General features: G+C 42.3%; 1 long non-coding RNA gene across 1 annotated transcript; it reads left to right on the forward strand.

Annotated features, from left to right (window-relative positions):
* Window positions 1-9,070: 9,070 nt before the first annotated feature.
* LOC120722868 lies at window positions 9,071-22,943 on the forward strand. The gene is made up of 3 exons (XR_005693625.1): window positions 9,071-9,081; window positions 15,780-15,785; window positions 22,783-22,943. It is a non-coding gene; the product is annotated as an uncharacterized LOC120722868 (long non-coding RNA).
* The last annotated feature ends 1,989 nt before the right edge of the window (window positions 22,944-24,932 follow it).

The raw sequence follows: 24,932 nt of genomic DNA on the forward strand, positions 1-24,932 counted from the left end.
GAGGATATACTGAGCCAGTTATAGTTAACAAAGCCACAGTTACACTATGTTCTCTGGATATGTCTGTGAAGGTTCTTAGTCTCCAGGTCATCGTAGTCTAAGGAGCATGGAAACAAAAGCGTCTGGACTTCTTTAACCTTCTAGGACCTGGCGTCCACATATGTGGACATCACATTTTAGGTTGTAGACCAAAATACTAAATTTTGCTCTACAAGGGCCTGATATCCACTTACGAGGACATTATACAGCCACTGTTCTATTGAAATTTAAAACAAATGTCTTCTTATGTGGCTCTCATTTTTCTCAGAAACAAAAATGGGGTAAAAAAAATAATTAGGTAATTCTTTTTTTTTTTTACATTCATCAGGTCATCAGATCAATTGAAAATGCATGCCATGAAAGAGTTTGCATCCTAGGAGGTTAATTTGCGTTTCACCTCTCATCCGTGAAGCTTCTTCAGTTGTAGGGAACTTCAAGCAACTTAAAGAACTCCAGACGCTTTTCTTTCCAAGCTCCTTAGACTATGTTCTCTGGAATATTGTAAATATATGTATGAATATTCATAATGCAATGAATGCAACTGAATCATTTTTCTCATTCTTGTGTTGACAATATAGATTTTTTTATGAAAATGACTTATTTTTTGATGATTTATTGCGTAGTTCAAATAAGACTAAAGCTTGACTTTAAAAAATTATTTAGCAAATCAGCTTGCAGTGTGTTTCTGAAGAATCACAATAAAACTGTTTTATTTCCTCCAGCCAATTAGCAGTAACAGAGCTAGTTATAGAGTTGATTCTGGAAAGCTTAAGCTAGTGCCAGCTTCGGTAGCAATGTGTATTCATAATTCACTTAATCATATTAATTAGAGTACTAATTCCAGTTAATAAAGATTGCAAAAAAACGGGGGCGGGGGGAATGGGTTAAAATAAAATTTTAGTACATGAAGAAGATGAACAATCAGCTATTAATTTACTACAATATGTTTGCTTCTGCAAGTTGGGTATTTTAACTATAAATAGTGCATAACTCAACGAGGATCACACACTTTTTAAGACTTCCAGTTCAGGAAGTGAACTTCACATTCATTTCCTCGATTGATGTTAGCAGCTACAAGGTGACTGATGATGAAAATATTTGATCTGGATTAAAACAAAAAGCAAAACAAGGAAAGGGGGGAAAATGCAACGTTGCAAGACTGTGGACATAATTACAACAGAAAATAACTTTCAGCCTTTTTGCTTTGAAGATATTTTGCAGTTCGTGTTGTCTGTGTAGTAATGTATTGTTATCAATGCTGCGCAGTGCTTCGTTCGTGACTGCAGTCACCGCTCTCGCGGTTTGTGAATTTTCTCGCTGAGCTACCTGACATATGCAGCGTCAAACATTTCAATGGTAACACCGACCTCCAACAATCTGTTTCAGTTTAGGATTGTGAGTACAGCACTTCTTTTCCACAATTCTGCAAATAAAACATGTTTTTGTTAAGACGAGGTTGGTATCATACGGCCTTGTGGTTTCTACAGGGGCATACCATCATTTCACAATACCATAGTGCGCAGTAGGTCTAGTTTGGATGGTTAAAACATTATGGTTCGTAATCAAAATCCCAGTGGAGAACACAAGTGGGACTTTTATTTCTGGAACCGTACTGCTGAGTTTTATAAAGGCTCGATGTAGCCACTATGATGTCACCCACTGATTTAGGAGTGTGCATTTTGAAGCTTCAACATTTGGCTTGTGTTTTTGGGTTTGTTTTTTTCTTGACAGAAGTTACCTTGTATGGAGGCAAAGATGGAATGCTAATTTATCACTGAATGTTGTTTGGTTAGCTGGGTTAGCAAACTGCATCCACCAGGTCTGGCCACACAGATTGGATATAAAGTGTCGGAATTTCAGGAGCTGGACCACGCCTCCAAACATGCTCCTTCCAGTTCTTATCTATATATGTTCCCCCACTTCTACAAGCTGTTTGTTCTCATTTACGCACTCCATCCCCCTTTCAGTTCTTTAACTTCTTCACTTCTATTTAGTACATGGAGATCTGCCAGGCCTTTGAGGTACCACCAGTCCCCTTTGAGGCCTTCCTCAAACAGCAGCCCAATTCATGTCCAATCCATTCAACTTTACCTACTAAAACGCTGTCAAACCTCAAATGAGGACGTGGGCCCAGTGAGTGAAATGGCTAATAAGTTCTTTAAAAAATAATCAGATACTATCAATTTGTTCATCAAAACAGAAGGACAAACTTCTTAAATGGTCTGTATCAGAAAGTAAGCCATATTAATATTATTATTAAGTAGTTGTGGCTGGATCAGGTGATCCTGAATCCTCCCTTAGTCATGCTGCAATAGGTCTAGGCTGCTGAGTGGTTTCCATGGTGCAATGAGTGTTTTACTCACCTTTTTTTTTGACTCGCTCTGGAAATGGCCAGCCTTCCTGAACTGGTGCTGGACATTTGTTCCAGTTAGAAGGAAGTTTTTCCTTCCCAGCGTCACCAAATTGCTTGCTCATAGGGGGTTAATCTGATTGTTGGGGTTTTCTCTGTGTTGTTGTAGGATCTTTACCTTAGAATATAAGGGGCCTTCAGGCAACTGTTTCTGCTTTTGTGATTTGGCACCATATGGATATAACTGAGATGAACTGAATTGAATTATTAGTCAACTTAAATGTTCCAACAGCATAAACACCAGTTCAGTGACTCCAGTTAATGGAGGTGACCCTAATAGACACCAGTCAACTCCACTGGCCTCTGTCAATCAAAGCATTACTTTTCTATATTCATTATATCCATCCATCCATTATCCATCCAGAAGTCACCTGGGTATTTTAATACAGGACTGACTCACTTTGGTGCGGCCTGTGACCAATAGAGGAAGTGCAGTTTTTGTTTTTCAGACCCAGAGTTTGTGTTTCTGATCTAACTGACCATGGCTCTCTTCCACAGTGTGTCTTTTGTCCTGTCTCCATCCGATCACCCCCAACCTGTTGTGGTAGATGGTGGCCCCTCCCTGAGACTGGTACTGCCAGAGGTTTCTTCCTGTTAAAATGAAGTTTATCCTTCCCACTGTCGCCAAGTGCTTGCTCAAAATGGGTCATTAAATTTTTCGGTTTTCTCTGTGTTACTGTAGGTCTTAGAATGATACGGGTCTCTACCTTACAAAATAAAGCTCCTTGAGGTGACTGCTGTTGTGATTTAGCACTTTGTAAATAAAACTGAATCGACTGGAAGTGAACACTGGAAGGAAAGGGTAAATAATATCACACCTATGGTGTGGTCAAGCACCCTTTGAATGTCTGTTTTGTCTTTCACATTGGAAAGATCTCTGGGACCGCACTGAGTTACAGCAGCCAGATCACATATTAGATTTATTTAATGATGGAATCAGGATGTGAGGAGACATGATGACTTTTACTCCCAGTAGCTTTGACTTGACATGTTGTTTGGACCTCAAGCTGCAGTCCATGTGGAGCCAGATGTACTTTTGAATCACTGCCATAGTTTTTAAACGTTTGTCATCAAAATATTTTTCCACTCTCATTGTTTAAGGGCACCAGGGTAGCTTTTTTTTTTTTTAATGGTGTATATTTGCTTAGAAATTGTGTTAAATTCTTCACTATAACAGCAGGAATGTGCTTGGACTCTGATCTGATTCAAACTGATTTATTGGAAGTTAGCAATGACTCAGATTTTCCTTCATGTGTGAGAGATCTACAGTGCTTCCTCTGCTGTGGGGTGGTCTTGTGTGTTGTGCAAATCTGTGTGATTGGTGAGAAGGTTCCATGGCATCTGCCCAGATAAACTTGGAATTGGTCCTTTATTTCAACATAATTATGATGATGTAAAGTCTGCTCAGTGGCAACAATGCAAACTGTCAGTGTCCTCAAAATCTCCGGGGATATTCCTCACAACTGATTTGCTCACATGTAAGGGACGCTTCTAGGAAAACATTCAGGGGTGACATCAAATTTAAACGTGCAAATAAGCGGCAGGTAAATAATCATCATCCATTTGGAGAAATGCAGATTAGTAGGATGTGACCAGCAGGGCTGTGACTTGACTCGGAGCTCAGCTGTGAGGACAGCGGTCTGTTCAGTCTGGGGAGTGGAGAGAAAAGAAGGTCAGTGCTACGGGCCTAATCCATTTCTCTGGCCCCTCTCTTCAGGGACTGTTGTCAAGCCTCAGGGTAGGCAACTGTATCAACACAGTCTGTGGTCTCGTTCAGCCGGACCCCTCTAAACAGTCACCAGAGCTGACCGTGCACATTGTAAAAACACGGGGAAAAACAGCAGAAGATGAATAACTATCGCCCGCGGGGGTGCAGAATTTATCCGGATGGGGACGGAGTTCAGTATTGACTGGAAAAGAATGTTTCAAGGTTGCATAGACACACACAAAAACACACACATGCAGACCTTGGTGTATGTTGTCAATAGTATAAATACAGACAAAGATAATTAACAGATAATATTGACATACTTGTCAAATTGTTATCATGCAGCTTGTCTCTCAGAGGTAACTGATGGAGAAAATTAGGCTGTGAAACTAAGATACAAAAATGTGACTATAAACAAGGACGTTGCAGGTTGTAATGATGTAGAGCCCTTCTAGTAGCTTTTTTGTATTAGTGAGATTGTTGGAAAGAACATAACCCATGCTGTGAGTTGTTATTGGCTAGTATTTTCATGTTTTTTTTACTACATATGTTGTCTCATTTCAGGATTCCCTGAATGCAATGACTAAATTTGTCATCATAGTAATGCAGAATAGCAAAATATTGCATTTCTCATCCAAACATCAGTTTTCTACTGCTTATCTGGGCCACGGATGTGAGTAGCAGTTCCTTACGTTCCTCTTCTGTGGAACCAGCTCCCATTCATTTTGTTTCCTCCTTAAAGGGAATTTTTTCCTTCCCCATTGTCACCAAGGACTTACTCATACGGGGTCGTCTGATCGTTGGGGTTTTCTCTGTATTATTGTAGAGTCTTTACACTTGAGGCACTTTAAGGCGACTGTTGTTGGGATTTGGTGCTCTTTAAATAAAGCTTTAATTGGATGCACTTCACATTCATGTCCAATTTAGAATAATCAGTTAACCTAACATGAACTATGTCCTCAGACAGTGGAGGAAGCCAGAGTATTTGGAAGAAACCCACATAGGCATGGGGAACACAGGCCAACTCCAAACAAAAAGGCTACTGTGCTAACCATTCCTCCTTAAATGGGAGTTTCAACCAATGAATTTGAATGAAGATGCCTAAAATTCACACAAAGCAGCAGGAGGAAGTGACTTGCATCCACTGCATTACATCCACATCCATAAGCCCACAAAGACACAGATCAAGTCAAAGATGTTTTGACCCCTGAGCAGATGTATTTTCTTTGGAAGTATGGTTTTCAAGGAACAAAGAAAGTGTGAGTGTGCTCTTTGTTAAAATCCCATTCATGTTTTTAATGTAGTTTACACAACACCAGCAGGAGCGGGCTGTTTCTATTCTAAGCCCTTCTGTTGTAGCTCTTTTCTTTCAGAGGAAAGATGCTATGGACAGGATGTTTAAAGATATAGCATGCTGGCTGTGCTGATATATACACAAACCGCCCCCCTGTGTTATGGCAACACACACAGATTAACATGCAGCAGTGTTCACCTTGCTTTGCTCTTTTATTTTGGTAACCTTTATTTGATGACTTAAGTTCATGTACAGAGTAGTGCACTCTGGAACGTTTGTGTAAAGCTTGGTTAGTGCAGTTGACTCTCAGCAAGAAGATCTTTCCACAGTCCCAGAACATGTTAAATGGCCTGTATTTGTATAGCGCTTTACACTACATTCAGTCAGCCACCCATTCACACACTGGTGATGGCAGCTACATTGTAGTCACAGCTGCCCTGGTGCGCACTGACAGAGGCAAGGTTGGCAGACACTGGCACCACCGGGCCCTTTGACCACCACCAGTAGGCAACGGGTGAAGTGTCTTGCCCAAGGACACAACGACCGAAACTGTCCGAGCCGGGGCTCGAACCGGCAACCTTCCGATTACAAGGCGAACTCCCAACTCTTGAGCCACGATCACCCCGGGTTAAGTACTTTAGTTTAACTTTTAGGTTAAGTTAATTGGTGATTTTAAATTAGCCATAGGTGTGAATGTGTGCGTGAATGGTTGTTTATGTGTTAGTGAGAGATCGGTGTGTCCTGTACCAGCTGGGAGAGACTCCAGCCCCCTGCAACCCTGAATTGGATAAGCAGAAGAAGATGGATGGATGGATGGATGGAGCTAAAGAATGGAATGGATGGAATTTTATTTTTTAAAAGTCCATTTTGCTCCAAGTATACTTAAAAAAGGTGCCTATAAACATAAAACTGGGAGGCTTAAAACGTCACAAAACAATCTGATCCTAATATCCAGCATTGTTCCAATTCAGTGTTTACAAATATTTAAGAAATATGAAATATTCAGTTAAACATACTGTGTCCATCCTTAACATACAGTCTGTGGTTACATGTCACAACTATATCTACACTGAAAGCTCTGAAAAAATTATATATATATACATATATATAATCATGACTGCTAAAATCTGCAGTCATGATTAAGAAGCAGCACCGCAAGAAAACCTGAGCGCTCCAGTGACGCAAAAGCACATAAATCCTAAAAACGTTCCTTTCATTACCTCTACTCCAGCATGTCGTGGACGCGACACACTTCCAGCCTCACACGCAGTCCCCGCAGACTCTTGTTTGTTGTTTTAGGATTTTACCAGGTCACGTTTTTCTCGGGATGTTTTAGCTTTCAAGTCTCAGGTTATGTAAGTCTGAGTAGTAGTCTGTGTGTCCAGCTCTCGAGTCCTACAGCTCCACCTCACAGGCTTGGCTGACCTTGGTGTGAGAGTGCCACTGAGTGCTGTTGACTTCCTACTATTCAGACGTCAGGTCACGAATCGGCAGCCATGATCCTTTCCAGCCTCGGGGATCTGTCATCAGCAGCAGCACTTTTGTAAGAGTGTCTCATGTAAGTCTCAGACCTCCGATGGATCCGCGCCCGTAGGCCTGCCGTGACCCCAGGATGTACAGCAGGACTTGCAGCGGAGGTTTTGGCAGGGCCTGTGGTTCCCGTGCAACTGTTTGCTAATGACCTACACAGCTGTGAGATCAGGAGGACATGTGTTTAATAACGGAGCATGGCAGGCCAAAGACCCAAAACATTTCTCTTCTAAGTATTTTATTTTTTATGATCTCATTGTCAGACTGAGACTCTTTTTGCCCTTTCAAAGCTTTTTTACATGTAATACATCATCTTCTGTGCTTATTTTATGACTTCCCATTGCCTGTCTTGGACATGACAAGAACCTGGCCAAAAGTCAGCCCTTTTATTTGGCAGCTGTGCACAGACATAACATTTACATGGACTGTAATATTTCCAGTATTAATTTCATTAAAGGCAACACCCTGAATAAGAAACTCATGCAAACAGCATTTTCTGATTATATTGACCTGACAAAGGTTATAACCGAATTAAGGCTTGGAGTATTTCAGCTTTCACATCAATGAGGGGCGGATTAGAAACACAAATACTCTTTAATAAAGCGCTTATGATCTTAATAGCTTTCTGGATCACATAAAGACAAACCACCTGTTGCCAGATTGGTCAATTCACTGAAGACAAAAACAAGCAGCGGTATTAGATGCATATCGTGCTGCTTTTATCTGTATTTTGCCATCAGACTGTTTCTCGCATGTACTGTATAAGAAGCGGTTTGATCGACTATTTTTATTTTTTTCCATCACAGGGGGAGTTTTAGGACAGGAAACCAAACTGTGAGAAGTGCTGCGGGTCTACTCTCACGTGAGAGGTCAAACCACAGCAAGCATCACGCTAGCAAAACTCCCTGGAACAAAATACAAATTAAAAATAAAAAGGGCTTTAAGAGAATCAATGGAACATTTTTTATATTTTCATGGGGGCTGCACTGCAAAAGCAAGCAAGTTACAGTTCATGTACACAGTATGTGTCCTCTCCATCTAATTGTCTATATTTGCAGGAGTGCTTTCTGGTGCCGTCACTCTTGTATTCTGTGAAACTGGCAACCTCTGGACTAAACGTTAGGCCGGTGTCAGTCACTTGAAGCTGGCCCATTAAAAGTTTAGAACCTGGCACAAAAATACTTTAGTCTCTCTGGATAATTTCCCCCTTTGTAAAAACTGCATTGTGTGTCTGTGCGTGTTATAACTCACCTGTCTGAATGTATTTGTTTATTTACCTGCTTCGAGTCCTGTAAGCTGACACTGGCCGCTGTAGCTAATTGCTGTCTGCTGAGCTGCAGTCCCTGGAATAAACAGACACCTTGACCATGTTTGCAGTGTTGCGTTCAGTTTGTATCACTTGCTATGTGGTCACTTGTAGTTCTGAAAAACCAGTATGCTGGTGGCCAAAATGTAGAGATAAGAGGCCAACAGGTGACATCACACTGGCTACATCTGTCTTTTATATAGTAGTACAGTTTAAAAATTCAAATATCAGTTTAACAAACTTACACTTTCATATATTCTGCCATTTTTAGATGTAAAGTGAAATCCTTCAAACCTTTATTTGTTTTCATTTTGATGATTATGAATCATTATGATCAAAAATGATAAAAATTTGAAGTCCAGTGTCTCAGTTTATTAGAATAATTAACTTCAGCTATTCAGATGGTATAAATATTGTTTATCTATTAAGTGCATGAACACATGCCACAGCCACAGGGATGACTGCTAACTTGAAAGCTGTCCATATGATGATCATCAACGGCCTCTAAAAGGAGGGCAAGCCACAGCAGGTCGTTGCTGAGTGTTTGCAGAGTGGTTGTGTTGAAGTTGTGGTAGGAGACGGTGCAGGAGGCTGGCATCCTCGAGAGGATTGTCAAGAAAGCTTTCATCATATGAGATGCACAAGTACAATCTGTGGATTTGAGTGACAAAGCATCAAGTTGCCTGCTCCTGGCAGGCATCTTTTCTCCTGTGAGATCAGTGTTTTTGTGCAGGGCCCCGACAAACAAGGAATAAAACTAAGCTATGAGGAAGAGATCATACGTCACTTCATCTGTCGTGACACTTTCCCATCAAGTCTCCAAAGCTGGAAAGCAGCACAATTAAACTCTTTCTAGAAGCAGCTATGCCCTTTGGTTAGTTATTGTGAAGGTCCTGTCTAAATGAATGCTGGGAATTTATTTCAGCGGTCAAAGGGCATTAACAAGTGAAAAGAAATCTAAAACAATAAACTCTTTTTTTAAATTGCTGATTTATGTAGAAAGAAAAAACGTTAAGACGCACGTTCCCCAGGATTGATACTTCTGTCATGCATGCGCACAGTTACATGATATGATGATGTCATCCAACAGCTCCATCCAGCATCTCTGCTCATGTCACCATCTCACTGAAGCCGTCGTCCATAATTCACACCGTCATAGGCTGTTAATTGAATTCTCCCATAGATTTCTTGAGCACCACTTCTCTCTTTTATAATATCTCTCCTGAGATCCAGAAACAGCCCTGTGGTCGCATACTTTTAGAGTCGGTCAACAGTCAGATGATAACGTTTATGAAGCGATTTGAGCTGTTGTGCAGAATGTTTTTATTTTGAACCTGTGTATCCTGGACTGATCCCGCTGAATGGATCACTCGGAGAGTAAAAGATGGATCTGAAAGGAATTCTAGCAGCTCTTTATTCCCAGAACGTGATGTTTATCTGCAGTCATTCCCAAAAGAAAACAGGCATGAGGAAACCCCTTTTTAACACTTTGTGACTGTTTGTTTCTTGCACCGTGTCAGAGTGCAGACGCAGGCTGACTTAACTCTTCAAGCTGCTGTTTCGGTCCTCAGCTTTACACACTATGTCTTTGGATTGTCATGAAATAATTTGAATGCAATTACTAAAAATAAATCAGTTGACTGAAATAAAACCAGGGCAGCACAGTGGTGCGGTGGTTACCGCTGTTGCCTCACAGCTGAGGCCTCTCTGTGTCGAGCCTGCATGTTCTCCCTGTACCTTGATGGCTTCTCTCTGGATACTTCAGCTTCCTCCCACAGGAGTTAATGTAACATGTAACCCATGCATGTAGGTGTGAATGTGAGCGTAAATGGTTTTGACCTCCCTCCAGCCACCTGTGACCCTAAACTGGATTGAAAAGTAGGTAAAATGTTTGGAATGATGAAGTAAAACTAAAACCTTGACGCCAAAAACACAAAAACTGATATTGAACACCTACAGTAAAAACATCCTGTTAGTGCCCCCAGTTTTGGCTTGCTAATCTAGTTTGAGGTGGCTTTGGTGCTGCGATGTCAAATATGTGACCCAGGGGCCAAAACCAGCCTCCCAGAGGATACAGTTGGGCCCTCGTGATGACAAAATAAAAAACTAACACATACTGGCTGAATATCAAAATTGAGCTGTTCTCTTATTTTATATTTATTTTATATTTTGTTTTTATGCAATAACTTTACTGGTCTGACCCGTCTGAGATCCAGCTGAGATGTCTGCATACATGATCGTGGTTCTTTCCCCTGGCAAACACCACCGATGCTCAAATAACAATTAACTGAAATAACAACATCAAAAACCTGAAATGTTTTAAAACCATAAAAGCTAAAAAGAGAAATCAAAAAGTAATAAAGAATTTTTTTTATCTAATTGTGGCACGGGGAGTCACAAATGAAAAAATGATGACAGTCCAGTCTGCAGTCACAAATCTGGCTCTGCTTTTGAAACCGGGGAAAACTACAGGTGTGTGTGTTTGTGTGTGTTCTGCTTGTGTCACTTTGTCTTCTGTTTTGGGGCTCTTATAAAGGCAGACGCTACAGGAGCACACATAATGCTTTTAGGTCAGGCGGCCCTGAAACAGTTAGAGGCATCATTCATCGACAGGCTGCACAGCTGGAGCTCCGCTTTTAAGTGCTTTCACATATCTCTCTTTCTCTCTGTGCTCACTCGTGAATCTCCTCACTGCAGCGATTGCATCTTTAAGGAAGGGAAACTGACCGCCTCACCGTAGGAAGGACATTAAACGCAACAGGAAGACAAAAGGACAACATGGGGTCAGACTGAGATTAGGGCCCAAACCAGGTGTATTACTGCGCTGTTTACTAAATAGTGAGATCTAATCTCTCGGCCCTCACGTTCCGCTGTCTGTTTGAGGGTAAACACCACCATGTGGCTCTGCGGCATGGATACAGAAATGACTGAATCAGGACTACTGTAACAACAAACCAACATTAGAGCGCTCATTGGTCGATGTGAAAAATGCCGCAGTCCTCACTGGGTCAATCTATCATCGCAGGTCATTATGGAGCAATCCAAACAGTTCAGTACCCGATGTTTGGGTGTTTTTACACCACCGGTCTTGGACTCACAGATGTGTATGCGCCGAGTTCCCTGGTTGCATGCAAAATGACATAACATTGACAGCACATGCTCTTGTATTGCGCTCGTGTGTTTTTCACTGAAGTCGATTACGCTCATTTTCCATGCTGCTCATCCCTGTGATGTTTTATCCACCTAATTTGCCTGATTATAAAGGCTTGTTTAATGTATTTAATCAGTGACTTAAAATAAGTCTGATTCCACTTTGGGACACTCGTTTGGTAGCTTTGAAGTGAAAAGCTTCTTTCTTTCCCGAGTGCACCTTACCGAACAAGTGCCAGTGGGCAGTGTATTAGAGACATTAGAGAACAAACATGACATAAACACATAATAATGCTCCAAGTGATTTACTGCACCTAGGAAAGAGTGTGCATTTCATTAGGGCTGTTTGCTCATTGCGCTGCTTAAATTTTCCTTTGGTCAAATAGAAAGGGGGCCATGTGTGGAGTGGCATTAGGATCCTGGATTCCTCTCTGTTGTAACTTTGCTTGGAGGAAAAAAAATACTCAGAGCCTCCAGGTGGACCAAGCAGTAGGGTTGGAAAAAGAGGCTCCCGTTTTACCTGACCTCCTTGTCGGAATGATTAGCTCTAGAGAGGAAAAAATGGAAAAATGCTGCAATGGAAATTTAAAAAATGTATCTTCTCACAAAGATCGTTTGTGAAAAGGACAGTGATTGAGCTGCCATTCGGTTGGGGATGTGCAGCTGGAACATTGTTGTCTTCGTTCAAAAGCTGGACTTAATTTAGCTGCCGTAACTCGGCTTTATGAGCCGACATTGATGTGAATCCCCATGCTGAAGTCAGATTAGGATATCACCGGCATGTGTGCAAACATGGACAATTTAAACCTGGGAGAGGAGCAGAAAGCCCTGAGCACAGAACAGAGCAGGCATGAGTGACTACAGATGACATTTATCAGCACAGAAACAGCAAGAACAGAAGCGCTGGGGTTGCAAAGTGGCTTCAAAGACCTTTTATTTCTAGGAACATCTGTTCTAAAGTGAAGACTCTCAATATTTGAGAGGAACCAATGATCTCAAATCAATCCATCCATCATCTTCCACTTCTCCAAAGTTGGGTCATAGTGGCAGCTGGCTAAGCAGGGCAGTCCAGATGTATTTTTCCCAATCAACACGTTCCAGTTTCTTCTGCGGATTGCCAAAGCCAAATGTGGTATAAAATGTTGCTGGAAAACTTCTAAACTTGTTGAAGTTCATCGAGCGATGGATCTTTATCAAATCTTTTTAAATATAAACCTTCATGTTGAAAGGCAGATTGTAAGCAGGTTCATCCCAATACTCGTGCTACTGTGTGGCTAAAAATGATATTCAAAAATAAAAAATGACGTTTATAAAAAAGAAATTACAAAAACAAAAAAAATGTTACCATTAATTTCAAAATTTGATTTTGTCAAACACCACTTACACTTATTCTAAATTAAGAATTATCCAAGTATTACAGAAATTCATGTCCGGTCTGCTTCTTTAAAGAGCACTTTCTCTTTCCTGTCCCCTATTCCCTGTCTTTTTTTCCCTCCACATGTAGGAAATCATGGTGAACAGGTTCTGCAGCAGACTAAGCACAATTAGGGGGGCTTGCATTCCTCTCGTTTTTCTATAAATACCCTGCACATTTCCTCTCTGTGATTCTCATTAAACCAGTGGAAAATCTGCCTGCTTCGCGTGGTACTGAGAGCCTCTTTTAGCTCTCGTGGCCTCTGAAACGGGACATACGGAGTGGCAGTGCCGGTGGGGGCACCCAGCCATGTGCGGAGGATAATTGAGTCCTTATAGGCAGAATTGGAGCTAGAGGAGTGTAAAAGAAAATATAGCTATGTGTTTTACCTGCTGCGTGTGGGCTTTTCACATCAAATAATGATGCTGAATGGCCGGGCTTCGACTTCTGAGTTCACTGAGTTCATGAGCACTGGAAGAGTGTGAAACCAGGGTTCTCTAAAGGCCAGGCCATGTCCGTCAAGTCAAGACAAAAGGTGCTCGTGTTAAAGTGACAAAGCCCTCTAGTGGCCACCTTAACTGCTACAAATGCTGAATGCGTCGGTAAAAAAAAACAAAAAACACTGGCCTTTAAGAAAATGTTAAACTTTAGCAAAACATCAGACATTAAATCTGGGGGAAACGAGGACGCAGGATACATCAGCCATTGTGCAAATGTACAGTTTATAAGGTTGAGCAAACCTGAAGTCAGCTGAGACTGAAGAAGTCACCTGGATGAGTGACGAAACGCTCCTCCCGCTAAAAACGCTACATCCAGATGAACAGAATCAACCTTTTGTGATTTACTCACCTGGATGATTGAGCATGTATTAACAGAACTTTTGGCTTGAACTCAAAAACTGTGCACCAGGCACTTTATGTCATGGGTTTCCACAGTCAAGCAGCACCTAGAAGTGTAGTGTAGTGAATCATATCAGACTGAACTGTAAAATTTCCGTATAAAAGTGGGAACCTTTCAACTAAAAAATGACGCCAACCTAAAAGAGGCAAAAACTGCAGTTCGTTTAATGGACACTTGAGGGTGACTCCAAAAGCGAGTAAATTGTGACTGGTTCCCATGATGAAATGTGAAACGTTGCAGCATTAAAAGAAACAGAACCTTATGGTAGGCAGATTTTTAATAACTCCTTCTGGAGATACACTATTAAGCTAAAGTTAGATACAGAGCCATTGTGACCTTCATGTGTCCCAAGACAGACAGCTCCTAGTATCTGTTAGGATGCCTGGGTCGTTGACCCAGGGTTTTTGAGTTTATTATATTATTTATACTTTCTAGTCTTTGCTTTCTTTGAGTTCTGTCTTATGGTTTATGTCTCTGTCTTCTCTAGTTGCTCTGTCTCCCCTGTCAGCTGTATCCCCTTGTCTAGTTCGCGTCTCTGTGTATCCTTAGTGGCTATATCCCCGTGTCCAGTCAGTGTCTGTGTCTGCCCTGGTCCCACGTCTCTGTTCCCTCTGTAGTGCCTGTCTGTGTCTTTAGTTCAGTCTGTGTCATGTTTCCTGTTTTATTTTGAAGGTCCTTGTCTGAGGTTAATGTATCTGGTTTTGCTCCCCTTGTCTCGTTAGGCCTGATTTGCCCCAGCTGTGTTTCCCTCCTGTTACCCATTCCCTGATTGCTCCCTCTGTGTATTTGAGCCCTGTGTTTCTTTGTGTCTGGGTCGCAATCTACCGTTTACCGAGCTGTGTGTTTTGTCAGTCCGCCGGTGTTAGTTTATTTTGATTTTTTCCAGTTATGTTATGTTTGAGTTCAGCATTAAAGCTGTTTCAGTTTACGTTTGTCTCTGGAGTCTGCACCTTGGGTCCTATTCCTGTCTGCACACAGCCGTCACTTAACAGAACCCAACAAACACTAACCTTGAGCCTCCAAAAACACGGCATGCAAAACCAAAGGGTGACATCATGCGTACCAGTTGGCCCAAAGTGGAAAAGGTAGCACTTCTGCAGAAATGTAAGGATTGTTTTAGGCCAATTAAACCCAACAGAATTGCATTTCACCCAACCTGATGATCTGTTGGTTTGATCTCAGCAGCTTTAGGGAGTCACTTGAAGGCAGAAATTAACCATGAAAGTGTCCCATTAGGAACCAGACATTAGGTAATGAGGTGAAGTAAAACTAGTGCATTTAAAGCAAAAGGGCAAAGGTGCCGTAACCAAAGGAAGTGATGAGACTACCGGATTTCTTTTCTTAATGGTGCCCTCTGAAGACTGGAGTCCAACTTTATCTGGTAAATGCTGTTGTACGTCTTGTTTTACATAACATTCAGACGTAGCAGAACATGCATCATAAAATGTTTCTGGAAAAGACATGATAGTTTCTTTTGTTATTCTCTTCTATCAGAACAAAGCACAAAATCTGTCGTAAAGTCAGAGGTCCACTCTGTACACTCGGTACACTCAGTGTGTGAGAGCTCTCTTAAAACACAGTGTTCTCTGTCACTTTTCAATTACAAGGAATTCATAAGCTGGAAACAGTTTTATGGTCCAAGCAGTGGAAATGCTTGACTCGAGTCAGTCTCTTCCCTCAATCTGGAGCCATATGGACACAATAATAAATGCATACAAGCAAACACTTGATAGCACATCATCAAACTCAAGTGTATCATAAACCCTTGGACATGAGACGATAATAATGAGATGAGGAGAGGCTGATCGATCCGCCCCGGTGATATGAGGTTCAGCGCATGCTACTCTGACGTCAAAAGAAAACAGAGCTGGGTTTCTGCAGGTCCTGTGGTTTCGGTACTTGAAAGGGATGGTGCAGAGTCCACACGAAATCCCCTCTGAGAAAATGTGCTCCTGCTCCTTCAGTTCTGGCTGTCCTCTGTGTAGCAGCGCTGAACTTTTTCAAACCTGATTCCACACCCATGGGAAGGGTTTTGTTATGATAATAGGCACACAGCACTTGTGTGAATGAAGAGTTTAATGTAGAGGCCTGTAGACCGAGAAAATACCGTACGCACGCTACTTTTGAAAAGTCGCTGTGTACGAAAAAGGATGTTTTCATTAATTGCACCATAAATAGTTTGGTTGAGATCTTTTAGAAGATAATTTACTTAAATTAATTGTATAATTAGGACATGATTTTTGGCTCCAAGTTCACGTTATGTCTGCTGAATTTCCTGAACTGTGTCCTACAGTTGTCCAGAGAGGTCTCGTGTTGCTGTGCTGCAGCTGCACACACTGTGGACCGTTTTCTCATCAGGCTCCTTTGGCTTACGTTTCCAAATCTGTCCTTTGAACTCATATTTATCGCTTGACCGGCACGCCTCTGTGTGCTGCAGGTGTTGCTAGAGCTTTAACTTCTTCAGACTTTCTCCTCACACCTCAATAGTAGCTGGACTTGTTCCAGAAATCTCTCACGGCTTTCTTTGAACTCAGGTTGCCAAAGGGCTTCCGTGCGGTCACGTTTCTTGAATCAACTCGGCTTCCAAGTGTCCCTTTGCTTCCTGAACCCTCTAAATCAATGAACCCACACACCAGCTCATCTCATTGTGCTGGTAATGGTGGGCACACCTGCGGTCATGTCATAGGAACTTGGAAAGGCTCATTCGCACGACACCATGCGCTCCTAGTTCAGTGTTTCTACTCGCTTTTGCCACACACACACACTCACAGCACAGACTTTTGTGAGTTTCTGAGGAGACTTGGCAAAAAGTCCCTGATGTTGTAATTGCACCAAAAGGCAAGGAAACGTACTTCCAGGTGGCCCGAATATCACCCAAAGCTCTACGCCTTAAGCAGGGGGTGAAGAAAGAAGCAGCATATTGTGGTCGGATGTGTCTGTATTTTTCTTAGTTCTGCAGAGGAAATTCGTGTAGAGTAATGGAGTGCAAAATGAACAAAGACCCACAGTTCTGTTTATGTAAAGAGCAATCATCACTTGATGTCAATGTGTGGCTATTTCTATACATTTATACTGATTACTGCCAGAAACTTCAAGGTCAAACTGACCATCAGACTTTGAACATGTCGTGGGGTTTTTTTTTGGCAGGCAGGCTGTTCAGAAACTGCTGATCTACAGTTTACAGGCAATAGTCTACAAAAGAGAAAATACCCAGTGAGCAGCAGTTTTCTGGGTGAAAATGCCTTCTTTGTGTCAGAGGTCAAAGGAGAATGCACGGTAGTGAGAAGAGCATGTCTGAACACACAACATGTCGATCCTTGAAGCAGATGGGCTACAGCAGCAGTCCACAAAGAACAGGAAAGTGAAGCTAGAGTTTATGCACTGTCACCAAACTGGACAACAGAAGATTAAACCCATCTTCTGATGACTGCTTCCAGTAAGATAATTTACCATGTCATGAAGGTCAAATCATCTCAAACAGGTTTCTTGAATATGATGAGTTCACTCCACAGTCACCAGATCTCATTTTTGGACGTGCAGCTGACAAATATGAGGAAATTGCTTGATGGTGTCATGGACAACATGGACACAAACTCTGAGGTAAGTTTTGAGGCAGCACAAAGAAGTAAGGCAGTTCTGAAGGTGGCTGTGGAGTTAGGTTGGTCATCTTCTAATCAAAAGGTTGGCGGTTTGATCCCTGGCTGCTTGTCTGCATGCCAACGTATCTTTGGGCAAGATACTAAACTCCACTTGAGGCACTTACCAGATGGTGAATGAGACATAAAGCTCTTTGAGTGTTCGAGTAGAAAAGCCTGATGTAAGAAGCAGGCAAATGTGCTAGCTAGGTGTAACTACCAAAGTGGCTCGGGAGTGTGCTCATGTTTCACTGTGGTGGTAATAATGGACAGAGGATAACCCGCGTCCTTATGAGGTATTTTAGATTTCATGGTCCTCAGATGATATATTAATTGAGAACCGGAAATTTTTGTTCAAATCTAAAGGTTATTGTATTGTATGAAATGGTGAAATGACAAAAGTCAGTGAACATTGATGGCAATCCATCCAGCAGTTGTTGTTGGCTTATCCTTGGTGTTCATAAAGGACAGCGGTGCTACTAAATTATAAGATAGTCCCTCAGAGTTCCTGGTCCTAAAATATTGTAATTTAGGAGGAAAGTTTATTTGTTGTTGTCGTTTTCATTTCATGGAAATCCATCAAGTAGATTTTGAAACTTTTTGCAGTATACTTAAAAAACGAAACCTGCTTGTGATTCAGGAGTCTCACATCATCGTTATTCACCCTCTGTAGACCGTGAAGATCAACTGAAGTGATCAACAGTCTCATACAGACAACTTTACTGACTCCTCACTACTGTGCAGATGTAGGAGCGCTGTTGGTAATGCAGATTCTTGCAGCTGTAGAGTGACTTTATTTTCCAGGTGTGGAGTCGAGCTGCTGAGCGCTTGACACCAGACTGCCCGGCCAGACAGAGTCCACTGGCGGACGAAGCTGCTACCGCTCCTTTTTATGAGTCTCCACCGCCGTCCCGCTCCAGTTTGGCACAATCGGTTTTGGTATATTGTTACCAACTGCGTGTGTGTGTAACACATGTGTATACTGCAATATGTAAGTAGCAGAAAAGAAAAACGTCTCTTTTGTCTTACAAATTGCAACTTTTTACTGAGATGACAGTTGGCTGACTTTAAACACCGTGGGACTCGGAAGTTGAGTCATTTAAATTGTTTTTGAATGATTCCTTAATAATGTGTGGCCCGATGATTGGTTTCTTATTTTTTAGAGACGTTGTTTGCGATCAGTTCAGTTGATGCAGGCCTTGTTTGTGATCCTGGAGACGTTCAAAATGAGAGGAAAAAGTGACATCATGGCTTGTACCATACGTCAGTTTGTGGTAAGACATGTTTTTCAGTAGTCACAGAAGCCTGAGTCGCGTGTGCCTGCCTCCTTTGTGAATCATCTGTATTTGACAATGTTCACTTTCTGTTTAACAGTTTTTGTTTTGGTGGAGGATTTTAGTTGATTTTGTGGCAGCGTTTTTTCGGGGGCGGTTTTTTGGTTTTGTTTTGTGTTTTTTCCACTTGTACCAGATCTTGTGGTTTTCACATGACGAAAGTCCGTAAAGCACATTCTTTTCCGGAACGGGGGGAGCACAATCGGCCAATGGGTCCTTGAGTTTCCACCGCATAACAACAATGTTTCAATTTGTCTAATCGGGGGTATTTAGGCTAAGTAAACTATCACTCTTCAGGATTTCGTCTGTAGCCGCAGCCCAGTCATGCAGACGTCTTATTCAAACCATTTGTGTGCGGTCGAGAGTGGGAGTGGGGAGGGCAGCCAGTGGAGATGACAGGGGGATTGGATAACTCAGGGAGAAAGTCTGGGATGCAGAGAGTGAGAGGTCTTGGCAAGAAGCTGGAAACCACACGCAACTTGCGTGATTGTGGTTCTCTCACAGCCTTCTCGGCTTTTCCCTCTTTACTTCCTCTCGCAGCTTTCCGAAGCACCTGCACGCTTTGAACTTTGTGACCTTTGAACTCAACTCAAGTTCTGATCTTATTTAATCCCACCGGAAAAGTGTGTTGTGTGAGTAGGTGGACAGGGATGGATTGTTTGTTTTTTGGCCTTAGCCCAGTATATTAGAGTTGCAGTAAATGACTGTGAGGATTGAAGTGACGTCTTTAAGGATGTTTGCAGTCGTATTGTGTGAGTCGAGTAACCTCTTCTGAGTGCACATGGAATAAGAACTAATGATATTATTATACAGACACACAATATTAGCACAATAACAACCTGACCTGAAAGATGACGGGGCCAAAGAGGGGTGATGGGCACTGCAGTTGATGGATTTAACCTAAAGATGCATCAATTCAGCATTTTTTAAGGCAACAGTGCCATGGGGGTTGGCACTGTTGCCTCACAGCAATAAGGTCCCGGGTCAGGCCTCTCTGCGTGCAGTTTGCATGCTCTCCTGGTATCTGCATGAGTTTTCTCAGGTACCCCAGCTTCCTCCTACAGTCTACAAACATGCAGTTAGTGGGGTTAGGTTAATTGGTGATTCTAAATTATCCATCGGTGTGAATGGTTGTCTGCTTCTTAGCCGTACAACAGACTGGCGACCTGTCCAGGGTGTAACCTGTCTTTCATCCCGTGGCATCAGGCATGGGCTCCAGCCTCACAGCGACACTGAATTGGACAAGCAAGCAAGCATGTCCTGCTCTACTATGTAAATCTAGGTTTAGTCCATTGTTAGGTGGAAAGAAAAACATCCAACCTGCTGAGCCTTTGCTGTTGGCTTCCCCAGTGCTATCTTAGCTCTGCTGCTAACTAGAATTCTGTCACAGATACTCTAAAAGATCCAAATATCCGATCAGTGCATCCCTAGTTTTAACCCTTGTAGTGTTGTACTGGATAATAAGGAGTGTTGCATCTTGGACATCCCGAGATGATGAAGATGGAAACATGAAAATCGAGAGTAGTCGAGAGACGATCAGCACGGCCCTCTTACCACACCTGGTGTTCGTATACCGCTTTCCCGTTTCCTGATATTTTACAGTGCAAGCCATATTTATTGAGTATACTTTTTTTTTTTTTTACCTCCCTGAGCTTGCCCACAGACATTCATTAATAGATGACGCTCTCCTTCTTTCTTGATTACATCACCTGCCTCGTGTCTGACTGTAATCATGCAGTTTAGCACACTGGGTGGGTTTTCGTCCAGCTTTTAATGGAATTTTAAAATAATCAAATTCTTTCCAGCTTCCATCCACTGCTGCTTAATAATCTTTGAATCCTGGTTTGTCAAGATGGTGCTGGCTCCGCACTGAGCTGCTCAAGAAGAAGAGGATCCAACGAGACGACGCCCTGTAGCGTGGCGTTTCTGATACTTGTGAGTGCAGATTCAAACAGACCCAGCATCCACCATTAAAGCTGCAGAATACAATACGCGACGGTGCAAATAGCCACACAATCACCAGCTCTACCTTTCCTTCATGAGGTCATGGCACCGCTTACCTTACCCAACTCCTCCATCTCAGTTTCCTGCATCGATTTAGGATCATAACTGGCCTCATAAAAGTTTGAGAAGGGACGTGAGAGCCAAAATCCAGACTGAGCCAGCAAGTTTTAATGGTACAGGTTTATAATGAAACACTCCTTTAGCCTCTCTCCCAAAGCGCTGACGTTATCCACTGGACACACGCGCGTATTAAAAGCGCACGCTATTTATAAAGTGTGGGACTATCGGCGAGGCAGCTTGGTGTGTGTGTTTTGGTGTGCATGTGTGTGTGCTCTAAAATGACCATTAGCAGGTTTATCAGCCTCTGTTACTCTGCGGAGTTTTGTCATGAGTGGAGCCCTGTGTTGTTGGAAAGAGCAGATGTTTTGAGGTCACTGCTTCTCGATCCGCCTCACTGCAAGTGTTGACACTTGTGGGCTGGAGTCGTTCTTAATGAGGGAATCATGATGTGTGGGTTGCGGCCCGCAGGAACACTCAGAACAAGCGTCATGGTCATTCCTGATGAGCTTTAACACCACCCTGCAGACCCCAAATCAATCCGGTCTCCTAGTTTTAAGCACTGATGACATTTTCGCTTCCACAGAGGAGTTTCTATAACTCATTATCCCCAGCAGATGCCCTGCATCAGGTAATGGTGCATTCAGTATGTACATGTTGGTCAGAGCCCATTGCCTCCACCTGCTGCTCCTCTAATGGTTTCTTCTGATTAAAGTTCAAATATTCCCATGTGTGGTCACTACCACTCTGCAGCGTCTGGTCACCAGCCTCGCCCAGCAGGCAGCTTTTTAACATTCCTGCACCGCCCAGCCAATGAGCACAGACCAGTGATGTCATTTCCTACCCGGTGGGTTCCTGCTGTTTGGTGGTGGCAGCAGAAAGCGTCGGAAGCATGACTCAGGTTAATCTTGATCTGCCTGAGAGTCACCTCCTGCAAAGAGGACTGAGCAGAAAAGTCGGGGCAAAGCTCCCCAGCTGACTCTCCAGTGTTTCCCAGAGCCTAAAAACACTCGCTGATGAATTATGTTGGATGCACGCAATGCTTCGACAGCTGCGAGTCGGCCCTTCACTTTAATCTTGTATAATTTCTTACGCTTCATCGGCTTTGACTAAACGCTCTCAGGAGAACGTCATGCGAAGGCGAGGCCGTCATTTGTCAGTTGTAACTTTTATCACTACCCAGCAGGACTGACACATGGAAAACCCAAACGACTTAATGCATCACAGAAGCTTAAAGGGCCCCGGCTTCTGGGGGATGCTGAGATCGGAGTAAACACGAAGCACCATCTGTAACTCCTCTGGTGCAACATCCACTGATGAAATCAGCAAGCGCGTGTGTGCAACAGGCTGCAGCAGCAACCCGGTCACTGCAGTCACTCGAGCTGCTGCTGACATCTGCTGGTAAAGGGGCAAAGTCGGCAGGAGAAGTTAAATAACAGTTCTCAAGTGAGAAAAAGAACATCAGTAGCATCTCCTCATCTCAGTGATATCTCCTGTTTAAATGTAGCTTCATGAGTCACAAATTTCTTAACTTTAAATGTCCTGCACACATGCGTGAGTCAGGCAGTAAAGCTGTGTTGCAGTACGAAACTTTTTTATGAGCTTTCACTTCGTTTTCATTCCTATCAGATGTGCTCGTTTCTGTATGTTTATTTTTTGTAGCAACTGCATGATTTAAAGTTTAAATTAATCTTGCTCATTTGTCCCTTTAACCGAGCTTTCCTCTTTGTTTAACCCTTAAAAACACTAGGTTGGGTGGGTGCTTACACACAGAGCTGTGAGCTTGAGGATTTGGCTCACAGGGATTCCTCGTACATACACTCGCCTCATCACAAACATTGGGCATACTTAATAGGAACCACCTCTGGAACAGTGTATGACAGGAAATGTTAAAAAATGGTTAAATAAATAGACTTGTTCTTATGTAGCACTTTTTTACTCTATCTGAGCACTCAAAGCGCTTCACACAACTCGTTCATTCACCCAATAACTTTTCTGGAGTTTTATTAGTGCTATCTAACTAACATGCACATTCATACTCTGATGGATGCATCGGAGAGCAACCTGGGGTTAGTATCTTGCCCAAGGACATTTGGCACGTAGACTGGAGCAGACTGGGATCGAACCACCAACCTTCCAGTTAGCAGGTGCCCTGCTCGACCACCTGAAAAACTGATAATGTGGCCTTCAGATGCAGAGCGACCACATCAACCTCGTCCTCATCTTCTGCTTTTACATATTCAAGTTCGGTAGACACAAAAAGCAGCACGTATGCTTTGTTTGCATGTTGTCCCTGTGATTCACCCTGTGACAGGAACAAAAAGCTAGATGTTGGGCCAGGATAGCTGCACAGAAGGGATCGCTCATCTCAAGAACTCAACTTCCTGGTTACAAAAAGAGTGCTTAAAAAAGAAAAAAACAGAAATATAAAAAACAAATGAACTCGTTCCAGCACCAAATAGTAAATTTAACCAGGTAACATTTACCATGTTGACCTGGTTGTGGTTACACACGGGTAACATAAACCACTCTGTGTGCCATTTTTCGCCCGTTTGACCTGCTACAGTGGAAAAACCTGAACCCAAATACATATATGAGTGTGTAATTAAACCCTTGTATGTCACTTTCTGTGGAATAACTTTGACAGCGTTTGTAGTCAAACAGACAAAACTGGTGGCGTAATCCTTTTTCCCTTTATTCAAAGCTGCTTTCCAATTAATATATGACAGTAACAAGAAAAGCCCACAATCAAAACATCACATCATCAACCACCGGACGATCTGAAGCGAAACCCTCTGGGGGTTGTTTAGACTGGCACGACTTTGCTCGCACAGATAACGATGAGATCACGCTCAGGCTTTGTTGAACTTCCTCAAACTTCCAGGATGTTCGATGGTGGACTAACTCAGACTCCCAGAGGAGGAAACAAAAGGCCCGAGGCAGACGCTTCCTCCTGGATACTCCTGGATAAAAAAAGCAAGCGCTCTGTTAAATATAGTTAAGTGAGGCTGTTTGCACGTGTGCAGCTGCTGGATGAAGTTACCACGTCCTTTTCTGTAGGTGTGTGTGCTGGTGGGAAAATATGAGTATGAAAGGAGGTCACTCACTTAAACTCACTTTTACCTGAAGACCTCCCACTTCTCTGTTTGCTATTTTAGCCAAAGCACTAAGAGTTTGTCCTTCAGTCATGAACATCACAGGAAAAATACTCAGATTATTATATTTATACATTAAGGGTCTTAATTTATAGAAAAGTCCTAAAAACATTACTCAGCCCTCAAATCTATCTTTAAAAATCTGTAGACAGGCCAGATGAGATTTATATTTCTGTCTGCAGTGGTTTAAAATCTTCATGAAAAGCTTGAAGACTGATGTTCATTTTAATGATACCACTCTAGAGGCCCTGAGCAGACAGGAGGATAAATCTGACAACTTAAATGTTCAAACAGCGAGCACGCAGACACTGAGGGATATCGTTTTTGGGAGTCTATTTTTTTAAAGCTGAATGCAGCAGAGTTAACTCTCTGGAAAATGTTAAAGGCATCCTGCAGCTTTTCATCCCATATGGTAAAAGTCTGAGGTTATCACAAGGCAAACGTTTGTCCCAGTAGCACTTTTAATTGCGACATACTGGACTTATAAACAGATGCTGGGTTAACGAGAAGGAACCTTTTTTTTCTGTCTTTGCATATATTTGCTCTGTGTTAGTCACATTAATATCCACCTTAATGCACCACACCTGTGTGTTTCTTTCTATTATTTTTGTGTAGTTGTAATCTCAGAGGGAATGGGGAACATTTCATTGCTCTATTTGTTTGTTCTTGAAGAAACAATAAATAAATAAATACATATTTTTTTAACTGACTGACTGGAATTGAAATCCATTATTACCGCTGCCAGGGCTTTAATGTTTTTGAGGTGTTTGCATGTGAGTGACTTTCATTCTGTCTGTAAACAGGATGGCTCGAAAAGTTTTGAATGGATTCTGATTAAACTGTGTAGAGTTCATCCACAGAGGTCTTCAAAGTCAACTTGATGATTTTATTGGTCAAAAAGTCTCATAACTTAGAAACTTTGAGTGTTACAAGTGTGCTGTGTACTGCCAACATAAAGAAAAGACTGATTGAGCTAAAGGTCAAAGTGATGATAAT

The sequence above is a fragment of the Simochromis diagramma genome, unplaced genomic scaffold, assembly GCF_900408965.1.
Source record: "Simochromis diagramma unplaced genomic scaffold, fSimDia1.1 OVJJ01000669.1, whole genome shotgun sequence".
In the NCBI taxonomy this organism is placed as follows: domain Eukaryota; kingdom Metazoa; phylum Chordata; class Actinopteri; order Cichliformes; family Cichlidae; genus Simochromis; species Simochromis diagramma.